Source organism: Molossus molossus, unplaced genomic scaffold, assembly GCF_014108415.1.
Source record: "Molossus molossus isolate mMolMol1 unplaced genomic scaffold, mMolMol1.p scaffold_m16_p_1, whole genome shotgun sequence".
NCBI classification, from domain to species: Eukaryota; Metazoa; Chordata; class Mammalia; order Chiroptera; family Molossidae; genus Molossus; species Molossus molossus.
Window position 1 is genome coordinate 214,965,725 of NW_023425344.1, and position 13,468 is coordinate 214,979,192.

A 13,468-nucleotide genomic window follows, 5' to 3' on the forward strand; every position below is an offset into this window, starting at 1 on the left:
AGAACTAGAAAGCAAACAAAAAGAAAACCCCAGAGCAAGTAGAAGGAGGAAATAGTAAAGATCAGAGCAGAAAAAAATTGACATGGAGACCAAAAAAAAAAAAAAAAATTCAAAGGATCAATGAAACAAAGAGCTGGTTCTTTGAAAAGATAAACAAGATTGACGGACCCTTAGCTAGACTCACCAAGAAACAAAGAGACAAAACCCAAATACACAAAATTAGAAATGAAAGAAGAGAAATAATAACTGACACCACAGAAATACAAAGGATTGTTAACAAATATTATGAACAATTATACGGCAACAATTTGACAATCTAAGTGAAATGGACACATTTCTAGAAACACATAGTCTCTCAAAACTGAACTAGGAAGAGATAGAAAACTTGAACAGACCAATAACAACAAAAGAAATTGAAGATGTATTCAAGACTCTCCCAGGAAACAAAAGCCCAGGCCCAGATGGCTTCACGGGAGAATTTTACCAAACATTCAAAGAACTAATACCTATTCTCCTCAAACTATTTCAAAAAATTCAAGAAGAAGGAAGACTTCCAAACTTGTTTTATGAGGCCAGCATAATTCTAATTCCAAAACCAGAAAAAGACACTACAAAGAAAGAAAACTACAGGGCAATATCCCTGATGAACATAGATGCCAAAATCCGGAACAAAATACTAGCAAATCAGATCCAGCAATACATCAAAAAAATTAGTTACCATGACCAAGTGGGATTCATCCCAGGGATGCAAGGCTGGTACAATATTTGCAAATCAATTAATGTGATACACCACATGAACAAAATGAAAGATAAAAATTATATGATCATATCAACAGATGCTGAAAAACCATTTGACAAAATCCAGCACCCATTTCTGATAAAAATGCTCAGCAATCTGGGAATAGAGGGATCATATCTTGACATAATAAAGGCCATATATGAAAGACCTAAAGCCAACATCATATTCAATGGGCAAAACTAAAAGCATTTCCATTAAGAACAGGAACAAGACAACGATGCCCATGTTCGCCACTCTTATTTAACATAGTACTGGAAGTCTTAGCCACAGCAATCAGACATGAAAAAAAAATAAAAGGGATCCAAATTGGAAAGGAGGAAGTGAAACTGTCATTATTCGCAGATGACATGATATATGTAGAAAACCCAAAGACTACATCAAAAATTTACTAGACTTAATAAATGAATTTGGCAAAGTAGCAGGATACAAAATTAACATCAAGTAATTGACAGCATTCTTATACACCAATGATGAAGTCACAGAAAGAGAAACTAAAAAAACAATCCCATTTACCATCGCAGCAAAAAAAATTAAGATACCTAGAAATAAACTTAACCAAAGAAATAAAGGACCTATTCGCAGAAAAGTACAGGTCATTGAAAAAAGAAATAGAGGAAGATATAAAAAAGTGGAAGCACACACCTTGTTCATGGATTGGAAGAATTCACATTATTAAAATGCCCATACTACTCAAAGCAATCTATAGATTCAATGCAATCCCCATAAAAATACCAACGACATACTTCACAGAACTAGAACAAATACGTCAAAAGTTCATATGGGTCCTGACCAATTTGGCTGAGCAGTTAGAGCATCAGCCTGTGGTCCAGAAAGACCCGGGTTTGGTTCCTGCTAAGGGCATGTACTTCGGTTGCAGTTTGTCCCCTGCCCTTGTTGGGTCATTCGGGTGGCAGCCACTCGATGTGTTCCTTTCACGTCGATGTTTCTCTCTCTTCCTCTCTCTCCCTCTTGCTCAGTCTGAATAAAAAATGGAAAAATGTCCTCGGGTGAGGATTAAAAAAAAAAAAAAAGTTCATATGGAACGAAAAAAGACCCCAAATAGCCACAGCAATCTTGAAAAAGAAGAACAAAGTTGGAGGGATCACATTACCAGATTTCAGATTATACTACAAAGCCACTATAATCAAAACAGCCTGGTACTGGCACAAAAACAGGCAGATAGATCAATGAAACCGAATAGAGAACCCAGAAATGGACTCAAGACAATATGCTCAATTAATATTTGACAAAGGTGGCAAGAGCATACAGTGGAGTAAAGACAGCCTCTTTAATAATTGGTGTTGGGCCCTGGCCAGTTTGGTTCAGCAGTGAGAGCGCTGGCCTGTGTTCGAGAGAGACCCGGGTTTGGCTCCCACTAAGGGCACGTACCTCAGTTGCAGTTTGTCCCCGGCCCTGGTTGGGTTGTGTGGGTGGCAGCCACTCAATGTGTCCCTTTCCTGTAGATGTTTCTCTCTCTCTCTCTCTCTCTCTCTCTCTCTCTCTCTTCCTCTGTCTCCCTCCCACTCTATCTGAATAAAAAATGGAAAAATGTCCTCAGGTGAGGATTAAAAATAATAATAATAATAATAAAATAAAGGGTGTTGGAAAAGTTGAACAACTACAGGCATAAAAATGAAACTAGACCATCAACTTATACCATACACAAGAATAAACTGAAAATGAATAAAAGACTTAAATGTGACTCATGCATCTATATAAATCCTAGAAGAAAATTTAGGCAACAAAATTTCAGACATCATACACAGCAGAATTTTCAGTGACACATCACCTAAGGCAACAGAAACAAAGGAGAAAATGAACACATGGAACTACATCAAACTCAAAAGCTTCTGCACAGCAAAAGAAACAACCACCAAAATGGAAAGGCAACCCACTGTATGGGAGAGCATAATTGCCAATGATACATCAGATAAGGGGTTAATTTCCAGTATATATAGAGTGCTCATACAACTCAACAAAAGGAAGACAAAGAACCCAATTAAAAAATGGGCAGAGGAACTAAATAGATACGTCTCCAAACAGGACATACAAATGGCTAAGAGACATATGAAGAAATGCTCAACATCACTAATCATCAGAGAGATGCAAAATAAAGCGCCTATGAGGTATCACATCATACCTATCAGAATGGCTGCCATCAACAAATCATCAAACAACAAGTGTTGGTGAGGGTGTGGAGAAAAGGGGACTCTAGTATACTGCTGGTGGGAATGCAGACTGGTGCAGCCACTGTGGAAAACACTATGGTGTTACCTCAAAAATTAAAAATTGAACTTCCATTTGACCCAGTGATTCCACTTCTAGGAATATACCCCAAAAAGCCTGAAACACCAATCAGAAAGAATATATGTACCCCCATGTTCATTGCAGCACTATTTACAATAGCTAAGATCTGGAAACAGCCCAAGTGTCCATCAGTAGACAAATGGCTAACAAAGTAGTGGTACATATACACAATGGAGTACTACGCAGCTGTAAGAAAGAAAGATCTCTTATTTTTTGAGACTACATGGAGGGACCTGGAAAGTATTATCCTAAGCGAAACAAGCCAAGCAAAGAAAGAAATATCACATGATCTCACTTATTTGTGGAATACAATGAACATAACAGTCTGAGGAATGGGGTAGTCCCAGACACATGGAAGTGGGGTACAGACTGACAATCCCCAGAAGAGGGGTTGGGGGGAGGGAAGAGGTAAACCACAGAACTTATATGCATGTATGCATAACCAATAGACATGAACGACAAAGCTGGTGACAGGGGGGTATCAGTGGGGGGAAAAGGAGAAACATCTGTAACAAATATAAATTAATTAATTAAAAATTTAAAAAATAAAAAAGATACAATTGTTGGAACTGTTCTTTTTCTTGGTTAGGAAAGTGTACTGAAAGGGGCCTCAAGTAGAGAGGAAGTTATCAAGAAGGCCAGTCAGCTTCCGTAACAGAAAAAGCAAGGACTTTGAAATCAGATGGCACTAGGTCTTTTTCTCGGCCTTAGTTTTCTCTTATGTAAAATGGAAAAATAGTATCTTCTTTGCAAAGTTATTGTGAGAATTAAAAAATACCTATAAGGCGCCTGGTATGGAGCTTGGCACATTCTAGGTCAAGGTCATTTCCATCTTCTTATATTAAACTAAAATGATCTTCTCTGTAATTCTCACAAATTGGTTCTACTTGTACTCTTCAGAACACAAAGGGATTTTTATCCTTTTCTGTAATGGAGCTCTAGTTTGTCTAGATCCTGCAAAAAAAGGAAATGCATATTAATATCTCATGTTTCATTGTTCTCATGCTTAAAATGGCTTTATTTTTCAGTTATCGCTTTTACTGTTCTTTCCTAAAAGTAACGATGAAGACAAAGATTAAAAGTGAATCTAAGGCCCTGGCCAGTGTGACTCCGTGGTTAGAGCATCAGCCTGTGCACCAAACAGCCTTGGGTTCAATTCCTGGTCAAGGGCGCATACCAGTCAGGGTTTGTACAGGAGAAAACCAGTCGATGCGTCTCTCTCACATCTATGTCCTCTCTCTCTCTCTCTCTCTCTCTCTCTCTCTCTCTCTCTCTGTCACTCTCTAAAAATCAGTGGAAAACTATATCCTTGGGTGACGATTAAAACAACAAAAAGTGAATCTAAGTGCTGAAAAAAATCCCTTAAATTTTACTTTTCTTTTTTTTTTTAATCCTCACCCGAGGACATTTTTCCATTTTCTGCCCAGGTAGAGTGGGAGGGAGAGAGAGGAACAGAGAGAGAGAGAGAAACATCGATGTGAAAGGGACACATCGAGTGGCTGCCACCCGCACAACCGACCAGGGCCGGGGACAAACTGCAACCGAGGTACGCGCCCTTAGTGGGAACCGAACCCGGGTCTCTCAGGACCGCAGGCCGACGCTCTAACCGCTGAGCCAAACCGGCCAGGGCTCCCTTAAATTTTAAAGGATAAGATCAGTACACATCCAACCTTGGCAACTTTTCTAAAAGCAAAGAATTGTCCTGGCCAGTGTGGCTCAGTTGGTTGGGCATCATTCTGTGCACTGAAGGATTGATGGTTCAATTTTGGTCAGGGCACATGCCTGGGTTTGGGGCTCGATCCCCTGTGTAAGAGGGAGTGGGGGAGCGTGTAAGGTTGAAGGCATGCAGGATGTGGCCTATCAATATTTATTTCTCTCCCTTCATTTCTCTCTGAAAATCACTTTTTTTTTTAGATCATGTGATATTTCTTTTTTTTATTATTATTATAAATTATTTATTTATTTTTTTGTTACAGATATTTTACCTTTTTTACCCCATTGGCACCCCCCACCCCACCCCACCTCCAGCCCATCCCTGGCTTAGTTGTCCATGTCCATTGGTCATCTCTAAAAATCACTTTAAAAATAAATAAAAATAAAGACAGAGGATGTGTTTTGATGACTAACCTTTCTGAACACTCACTGGGTATCAGGGATATACCAGCTCTTCTACTGTGTTTGAGTGCTTTTAGCTCTAAATAACCAAATGCAAAGATAAAAGTGACTTAAACAAGAACCCTCCCTAAAAATAAGTTCCCAAAGTAGACAATTCCAGGGATGGGTTCAATGTCTCAACAATGTGAAAGACCCAGGCTCTTACATCATTCCCCTTCTCCACATTACATTGGTTCTTTGCAAGATGACCCAGGGACTCCAGGCTCACATATAGATATAACAACATAAGGCTGAAGAACACATTTTCTGTCTTGTGACTCTTTTTATTAGGGAGGAAAATCTTTCCCACATCCATCTCCCTAGGACTTTCCCTCAGGTTCCATTGTCAGAATTGCATGACATTACCCAGGCCTTAAAGCTAGTGCTTCCCAACTTTTTTAACATCTTGATACAAATAGAAAGATAATGTTTTTATGACACAAAGAGGAACCTGGATGAGGTTGCTTGTGACCAGATAGGATCATCTCAGGGCTTCAAAAGCTGAATCCCTTGAATGTTCCAAGGGTTTAAGGGACCAATACCTCATCATGTCTATAACTCATTTAAGACATACCAGTGTGTGTTGGCACATAGATATAGAACATTCTGCTCTAGGCTACAAGGGAAACAGAGAGAACATGTATCCATATACAAACTGTAGTGAGAGGAGGGGTCTACCAGTGAGGAGAAAGAAGGATATATGTGGTGGTCAAGGGTACCTCATCTAATTCTCATATTACATCAAGAGAGGAAGTATTTTGTGGAGAATAAAACGGGTTTATAGTTTAAGTGACTTGCTTAAAGTCATGGAGCCAGTAAGTGGCCCAGCTGGCACAGTGGATGTAGACCCAGTGCTGTAGGGGTAAATTTTTAACAGCCAGCTCTTCAAATGTAGTTTGTCATGCCTGTTGGCTAATTATTTTCATTTAAAAGTGAATCAACAAAAATGTACTATGTGGGAACATATTTGTCTGTGATAAGAGTGACTTCTTTGCTGAACCAGGTGCTTTTGTGCTATTCACCAAGTAAGAACTATATACACAACATGCTTTTAAAGGTTAATCTGCATTATTAATATTTTCTCTGTCACTTTCTTAGGCCTAGACAATCAACAAAGCAATAAGTTAGGCCCTGATTTGTGGCATCTTCGGGCCTCCACAGCCAATTTCAAGCTACCAAAGTGAAGTGACTGAATGTGATGTTGGGAAGAGATGTGAAATAACACATTACAGAGAATTTTTATCATACACATACAATACATGTAAGTAATCTCAAGTATAGATAATAGTAAGATATGTTAAAATAATCTGAGAATGATGAATTTTAAGTATGTATTACCTTTGTTTAAAATTTACTTAATTGGAAGTTTACAGCTGGAAAAATTCCTAAAAATTTAACAGCCTCCTCTTCTGAGTTAGTACAAGCCAGCTCCACACACCATGACAGGATCTTTTCACTCTTTGACTCTCCTTGTTGCTTTCGTTACTGGCATATAAAAGCTAGGCTTGATCTACAGGCTACCGGGGAAAAGCTGGGTACCCATCATTACTTTTGGTGACTCTGGGTAGTTGCTACCCCTCCCACACTCAGTTTTCTCTTCTGTTAAGGAGAACAACAGTCCTTGCCCAGCCTGCCCACAAGAGTTGTTGTGAGGATTAAATTGGTTGGTCTGTGTAGCAGTGCAGATATAGAAAAAAGCCTTTATGATGGTGGTCATTTCATCACTGGTTTTCAACCAGGCCACCATTGTTAAGGATGCAAATGTTTTGCCACTTTCAAACGTATGGTTTATTTTGAGATCTTCTGTGATTCCCATATTAGACAGTAAACACCCAGAAAAAAAAATGCTCTTAAGAAGTCCAAATTTTTGCTAGTCTTTACTCACTAAAGAACAGCTATCTATACTGGGAGAAAAACAATTTTTTCAAAGTTTATAGTTTAGTCATTTCTAGCTGCTGTTGAATTATCTGAATTCTCCCTGGGTTTGTGGAATGCTTCTTAATTTCAAGTTACATAAAGGTCCTTTGATTTTTCAAGCTGCTTTGCTTTTTTGGCCCAAACCAATTCACTAAGTTATTTTGTATGGATTGTGGCCCTCTACAGTTTCTTAATTGTAAACTGGATTAAATATCCCAAATGTCCTAAGTTGAAATTCTAAAGTTGAGTGACTTTATAAAATATTTGCCTTGAGTTTGCCAAAATTCTCTTGGGTCTCTAGACAACTCTCCTTCTGCCAAAGCCCTTTCCCACGTTAAGCCTTTTGCCCATGCTGATCCCTCTGCCTGGAAAGCTCTCCCATGATTCTTTGCAAAGTTGACTCTCTCATCCTTCAGCTAGATACTACCATCTTAGAATAGTCTCCTTGTTTCAAGTCATCTCCCTAATATAGTTCCTTATTTATTTCCTTTATAGCACTTAATAGTCTGTAATTGTCTTGTTTATTTACTTCGTCTATATCCCTCATTACAATATCAGCTTCTTGGGAGCTGGGCATTTGCCAATTGTTGTCATTATTTACCCCTAGCACCCAGCACAGTGCCTGGCACACAATAATTATTTGTTGAACAGATGAATTTGTCTGACAAGAGCCACATCAACGTTGTAAGGCTGTGGCCATATACGGTTCTCTTGAGGCAAGTCTATTTTAAAGACTATCCAAGGCTTGTCCTGTGGTGCTCACAGTGCCCACATTTATCTCAGCGATCAGGAGGAGCCTAAGTGGCAGCAGAATACTGCTGACTTTCTGGTGCCCCACCTTATGGGGCTGCCTCAGTGATGTCACACAGGTCAGAATGCTCTAATCCTTTTAAATCTGTGACAGTCCTTGAAACAGCCACATTTTTCATGACCTGATATGTTTGGGAGGAGGAGAATAGAGAAAGGAGGACTGGGGTGGGGAGTGTACCACCCCCCAACAAAATTAGTTCAGGGGCACTATTTGCTCATATGTATTGCTTCAGTAGAAGGTGGTTAGCAGAAGCTGTAATTTGGGCTAATCTAAGGAAAAGAAAGAAAAGAAGAATGGGGAAAAGGGTAAAGGAGATTAAAAGAAAACAGAAAGGGAAGACTAATGAAAAGAGAGAAGAGGAGGACAAATGAAGAGGATGTTTGTGAGAAAAAAACATGAAACAGGTAGTAAAGGAGGAGGAGGAAGGAAGTGCTGAACCTATGTCCTGCTTGGCTTTGTAACTTTTGGGTGGTGACTGGTTTCAGTGTAAAAGGATGAATGGCTCAGGTAAGAGGGGATTCTCAGGGCCCCTGAGGAGTCATTTAAATTGCTGCAATTTATTTTGAGAGGCCCAAACAAGGCTATCTCAGGGGTGACTCTCCTGGGTAGATTTGCAATAGTAATTTCAGAACCAAGAATGTTAACCTTTTTTTAAAAATTACGATTGTGGCCCTGGCCGGTTTGGCTCAGCGGTTAGAGCGTCAGCCTGCGGTCCCGAGAGACCAGGGTTCGGTTCCCGCTAAGGGCGCGAACCTCGGTTGCAGTTTGTCCCCGGCCCTGGTCGGTTGTGTGGGTGGCAGCCACTCGATGTGTTCCTTTCACATCGATGTTTCTCTCTCTCTCTCTGTTCCTCTCTCTCCCTCCCACTCTACCTGAACAAAAAATGGAAAAATGTCCTCGGGTGAGGACAAAAAAAAAATTACGATTGTGGAAGAAAAGAGAGAGCATTACTGATCAGTCTAAGTTTTGGACTCCTCACTGCAGTCTGTCCTCACCCAAAGCCTCCCAATTACTAGACTAATAGCATACACTTAAATTCAGGACTTGAAAGCCAATCTTTCAGAAAATCTTCCTTTTCGGTAATTGAAATATAAACAGAATTCCAAAGCAGAGTAGGATAGTTTTAAAATATACCTATAAAAATTACTAAACTAGCCCTGGCCAGTTTTCTCAGTGGTTAGAGCGTCGGCCTGCGGTCCAGAGAGACCTGGGTTCGGTTCCCGCTAAGGAAACGCACCTCAGTTGCAGTTTGTCCCCGGCCCTGGTTGGGTTGTGTGGGTGGCAACCACTCAATGTGTCCCTTTCACGTCGATGTTTCTCTCTCCCTCCTACTCTATCTGAACAAAATATTGAAAAATGTCCTCGGGTGAGGATAAAAAAAAAAATTACTAAACTACAGTTATGGCAGTATATTCCCACTGTTTCATAGAAACTATTAACATCCCTAACATGTGTAGTAGGCCCAAGCAAACCCTTGTAATTCAAAAGAAAAGAAAACTTTTAACATTCTTTTTTAATGACTTTCCCTTTCTAAATAGTATAATATTTTAAAAATATTTAGTATAATTTTTATGGAAAATAATATTTAGCATAAGGGAGGGGATATTATAATGTCAGACATATTTACTCAGACAATATTAAGATAACTTTGTTCCAAATTTTAAAATGTTAACCTTATAACCCATGAGTTTCCCGAGTTCATACCAAAATGTCCCTGCAAGCTGTATGGAGAAATAAGAAATAGAGAAAAATGCTGTTTTATTGACAGTTTTTGGTACTCTATGCAGACTCCTTAAAATCTCTTTATGTTCATATTTTCTTTTTCCTCTTCTGCTGCAATTGACCCAGATTCTCCTACAAGTACAGAGCCTAGAGAAGAAAAATGTGGATGCCTAAAGGAAGAAAGTTGAAAGGCAGGCAAGACCTTCAAGTTCAGTGCCACTACTGCCATTGGCAACCCTGATTCTGCCTTATGAATAAGAAAATTTTTCTTCTAAGACACTCCAAAAAGTGGTTGCCACATGAGCTTTTCTATTTCAGAATGGTAATGAGTCCACTAGCATGCTAATCATGCTGTTACTTGTCTGAAGTATTAGGGATTCCAATAAGGCAGTTTCAAAGATCTTTGATCTAATTTTTTCTTTTCTTTTTTTTTTTTTGGCAAGTGTGTGAAGAATTAATTAGGAAATGTGTCCTCACATGATACTGGGATTAAATGCAGAAGTGAATTTTACTTTTACTTTGTATACCTGGAAATGATCCATCTTCATCTTACTCTAAGAAATTCTAACCTCAAACATATTGGTAGAGTGATTTGGGGGTTTCTTGAAGATTCGGCCAGCCAGTGACTATTTGGTGATACTGTTTGATCCTGTCCTTAGGTCCCAGGCCTAAAAGTGAAAGGAACAGAAGCTTGCCCAAAAAGTCATTGAAGAAATAGGAGATGGCTTTTACAGCTTTAAAAGCAGCTAGGTGGCCCTGGCCAGTTTGGCTCAGCGGTTGAAGTATCCGCCTGCGGACCAGAGAGTCCAGGGTTCGATTTCCGCTAGGGGCACGTACCAAAAAAATAAATAAAAGCAGCTAAATGGTTGCCGATGACAGAAAGAATAAGAGTTAGGGCAACAAAGTGGTTTTAGGAGATATGACTTCCTTTCTATAGTAAGCTCCTGAAAAAATGAAGAGGCCTCATCACAAATTTACCATTTTACTGGCCAGAACCCAATTTGGCTAATGTTCCTCAGTGTTCCTTTTAAAGTACCTGTTTCCTACAGTGAAGTATGTAAGTATGTTTGTTTTTTTTTTCCTTTATATATTTCAGAGCTTTTTCTTTTTAAACACGGATATTTCTTTTAAACTTCTGTTCCTGCAAATGTGGTGTAGGTCAAATCCACGAACAGGTTAAGCTTCTGACAAGAGAAGGAAAGGCACCCTAGCCAATGGGAATCCATGCTGGTTATATACTGCTCCTAAGTTCTGATTCATTGGAGGGCTAGGGTTTGTCATTCTATCCCGGCGTCTGCAAACAGCGTGGGTCGGGTTTTCCGTAGTCTAGCTAGCTAAACTGGATTTTGGCCTCCTGCACGTGGAGTTTCAATTTGGTTTAGCTGATCTCTAACTCCACAGAAGCAGCTGTTAGTTTCTGATTATACTCTACATTTTGAAAATCCTCCTTTCCTTTAACCTCGCTGGAGGTCGGAGGTCCTTGGTGATAGAATCCTGTGACTGTCTCATGTGCAGATATAACGTGGGATCCCATGAGCTAGACAGAAAACCTGCCAGAAACTCAAGGGCATATGCCCTGTGCGTGCATGTGGGGGGGGGGGGGGGAGGGTGGCAGGGTGTGTGTTGTTGCCCTCCGGGACGCGAGGTGTGTGGCTGGGGCACTTGCGTGGGTCTCCCGGGGTCTCTGGGGCAGCAGGGCTCCAGACGGGGAGGCCTGTGGGAGGCGGTCTGGCGGCAGCCTGGAACCCAGCGCGCACTCGAGCTAACACTGCCGCCAGGCGGCGAACAGGCCGCGACCACGCCCGAGAGGTGGGAAGGGCAGGGTCGGCCCGGCCCTCGGGGCTCGGGACGGCGTGTCGGCGGGGAGTGGGTGTTTATTTGCAGACAGGTGGAAGCGCCGGGGCTGGAGGCGCGGACGCCCTAGAGATAGCTTCCGAGTTCCGGCGCAGCCGACTGCCTGGGTTGGAGAGGCTCTCGATTCCCCACTGCTCCTAACAGTCGCACACACTGTCCAGCTCCGGTGCACAGTTCCGATCCGGGATTCGGATACTCCCTTCGACTTCGGCCTCGGGGCCCAGCCTCCGCAGCGAGAAAAGCTGGGTAGGGCAGTTGGCGTCATTTACGGCCGCCCCTCCCCCGCCGGCCTGCCTACCGGCCAGCCCTCGCCGCAGTTCCTGCCCAACGACATCCGGGTCTCTCCAGCTACTCCGCCGCGCCGCAGCGGCAGCAGCCGCTGAGCCGGCGGGGCGGGGCGGGGCAGGGCGGGGTGGGGCGGGGCGGCGGAGGAGTGGGGGAGGGGCGGCACGGCTCCTTCGTGAGCGCGCCTGCGCGGGTACGCGCTCGAGGCGGCGGCAGCGGCTCTAGGGGCGGGAGCGCGCGCGGGAGCGAGGGAGCAGTGGTCTCGGGCCGGCCCGGCCCGCAGCTTCTGGTGCTCCAGCGGCTGCAGCTCAGGAACAGGAGGTTGGGGAGGGGGGTGGGGGGCCCCAGGCAGGTGGGGCGCGAAAGCGATGAATCTTCGGCTCTTCCTCCTCCTCCTCAGGGACCCGCTCTCCGCCTCCCGCTCCAACGCCCGGATGATCTGAGCCGCGAGGGCGCCGAGAGCCGGGGGCCCGGACGCAGCCCGGCTCCTCCCCTCCTCTGCCCCCTCCCCTGCCTGACCTGGTCCGCAGCCGCCGTGGTGACCCCCATCCTGCCCCCTCCCCGGCCGCCGTCGCCGCCGCCGCCTCGGCCGACCAGGGACCTGCCTGCCCGCGGCTGCTCCGGGTAAGCGCGAAGCTCGGGCCGAGGGCGGGCGGGCGGACGGGCGGCGCGGGCCTGCGCGGCGGCGGCGGCGGCCAGGCCTGGGGCCTGTAAACAAGCCGGGCGTCTGCCGGGGTGCTCCCGGGAGGGGACGCGACAACTCCTCCCCCTGGCCCGGCCTCCTTCTCGGAGCCGGGCGGCGGGCGGCGAGGGGTTAACGCTCCGCGAGGGCGTCGGCAGGGGGCGGGGGCGGGGTGCTGGTGGCGGCCGCGCGGGGAGGGGGCGCGACCCTCGGCGGGCTTGGGTGTTGGTGGCGGCGACGCGGGTGAGGGCCCCGGGCCGGCCCGGCAGCGGCCAGCGGAACTTTTCCCGAGCGGCGAGGGGGCTCCTGCGCCCCCACCCGCCCGGCCGTCCTGGGCTCCGACCGCTGAGAGGGAGGCCCGCAGAGAGAAGTAGGGAGCTTCCTTTGGACCGGACTTGGCCTCGATACACCAAATGCTGTAGAATTTGCTTCGGACTTTATAGGGTGCAGAGCTGAGAGTGAGGCTCCTTCAGAACTCAAGTCAGCGATGCCTCCGGTTCATTCATTATTCAGGCATCGAACAGATCCGTTGAAGTAAATCTCACTGATTTCTTCTCGTCTTTTTAATCGTGTAAATCGTGTGGGTAAAAGTTCTTGATGTTAGCGTTTGGTTGAGGCATGGTTCTGTTTTGCTTGTAGATTTGTAATATTTTTGGGCCGTGGAGAGCCTTCTACCAACCGCAGTTTTAGATACGTTTTGAAAATTTCATCACCTGAGGTATTTTTCCTTTTCCTCAAGCACCACGTGGTCCTTAAAAATCTAGAGGTCACACTTCAGTTGTCCAAGCCAAGAAGTCTATGCGCCCCACCCCCCCGACTTAAGTTTTCTACTAATTGGAATAATGAGCCCAATACATTCCAAGAAGTGATTGGAAGAGTATGGGAGGTGTAAAAATCTATTGGAGATAGTTATTATTTTCCCACAGTAGATGAATTT

The 13,468-nt window shown here is 43.9% G+C and overlaps 1 protein-coding gene across 2 annotated transcripts in view; it reads left to right on the forward strand.

The window, feature by feature from the left end:
* The first annotated feature begins 12,165 nt into the window (after positions 1-12,165).
* PPM1A (protein phosphatase, Mg2+/Mn2+ dependent 1A) overlaps positions 12,166-13,468 on the forward strand; it is a 40,144-nt gene continuing 38,841 nt past the window's right edge. The window contains exon 1 of one of the 2 annotated variants that reach the window (XM_036247766.1): positions 12,166-12,473. The gene's annotated coding sequence lies outside the window, so the exon portion shown is untranslated. The remainder of the gene's footprint in view (positions 12,474-13,468) is intronic. The other variant, XM_036247753.1, reaches the window with a different exon arrangement.